The sequence below is a fragment of the Schistocerca americana genome, chromosome 7 (assembly GCF_021461395.2).
Source record: "Schistocerca americana isolate TAMUIC-IGC-003095 chromosome 7, iqSchAmer2.1, whole genome shotgun sequence".
NCBI lineage: Eukaryota > Metazoa > Arthropoda > Insecta > Orthoptera > Acrididae > Schistocerca > Schistocerca americana.
The window spans coordinates 126,427,709-126,429,473 of record NC_060125.1 but is presented as its reverse complement, the minus strand read 5'-3'; positions in this window follow the sequence as shown (position 1 = coordinate 126,429,473).

Below are 1,765 nucleotides of genomic sequence, written 5' to 3'. Positions count from 1 at the left end.
AACTCACACATCTGGCAGATAACGCATAAGATTGTGCTGCAATTGTCTATGTTAGGATGCTCCGATGAGTTTCAGCTTGATACGGGGGCTATGACGTCATTGATCAATGTGGCTACGTATCTGGAGCTGGCTGGCCAGCCATTACAAGCAATTACCAAAACAGTGGTTTCCCATAATCATCAACACATTCCTTTGAGCAGTCAACTATCTGGGGGGCAAAATATAAAAATCTGGAGTGGCAAGTAACATTATTAGTGGTCGATTCTAAGAGTCTATTGGTATCGAATATCTTTCTATAGGACACCTTTATGTCATTTCATTTCCAGGTTGCTGACCACGTTAATTTAGTATCTATAGTCGTTCCTTTTGCAGTCCCATAATCAGGTGTTTGAGTCAACAATGGGTAAAGCAAGAGATTTTCTTTCCCACACGCATCTTAAGCAGTCCTCTACACCTATGTTTCACCGTGCTCGGCCGGCCGCGGTGGTCTAGCGGTTCTAGGCGCTCAGTCCGGAACCGCGCGACTACTGCGGTCGCAGGTTCGAATCCTGCCTCGGGCATGGATGTGTGTGATGTCCTTAGGTTAGTTAGGTTTAAGTAGTTCTAAGTTCTAGGGGACTGATGACCACAGATGTTAAGTCCCATAGTGCTCAGAGCCATTTGAACCATTTGATTTCACCGTGCTCGACCTTTGCCGTTTGCCATTTGCCGTGAGAGACGTCTCTAAAGCTGAGTTAGGCAGATTCCAAGACTCAGAGGTTATTTTGCCTGTAGCATCGAGACAGTGGCAACACTATTAGTTGAGTTTAAGAAAACTCTACGGGAAAATTCGCCTTTGTGGCGATTTTAAAGACACAGTTAATGCCAAGAGTGAGGAGGCGGTTTATCCAGTCCCTTACGCTGAAGAGTTATTATTAAAGTTGGCTGGTGGACACTATTTTTCTGAGATTTATTTGCGAGACGCCTATTTCCAGTTGCCCCTCGATAATGAGTCACAGTAGCTGCTCGTTATTAGTAAGCCGTTTCGTCTCTACAAAATTAGCAAGCTACTGTTTGGTGTTGCGTCAGCCCCAGGAATTTTTCAGTGTTTTGTTGAGCAGATGGATCGCCATATCCCAAAGTGTGCAATTTATCTAGATATAATTGTGATGGTTCCCCCCCTGGGAAGAATAGCTGCAATATTTACAGGCATTGTTTCAGGAAAGTGGTCTGTGTTGTAAGTTGAAAAAGTGGATTCTTTTGCATCCAGTGTCAAGTATTTAGGGCATGTTTTAAGTACGTAGGTCATTAAATCACTAGACGAATAGGTCGTGGGGACTGATAAATTTCCCACCCCTCAGAACCTGAAGGAGCTGCAGCTGTTCCTTGACAAGGTAAACTACATAACAAATTCACATCAAATGCAATGGAGGTCTCACAACCTCTCAACGTCTCTATCAGCACCGTAAGAAAAATGCGAAATTTGTTTTGTCTGATGCTTTTCAGCGAGCTCTAATACGGCTAAAACTTTTTTACGCAGCGCTCCTTGCCTCAATACCTTTGGTAGTGAGAAAGGCCTAATACTGGCCGCTGATGCATCACAGTATGGCACAGATGCCATCCTGTCCCACAGAAATCTGGACCGGTCAGAACAGCTGATTGCTTTCACATCTAAGATTCCCTCGCCCGCTAAAAAGAATTACCATCAAAGAGAGAAGGATACCCTGGTCATTGTCTATGCTGTTAAAAAGTTTCATGTGTTCCTGTATGGCTCCAAATTCCACGT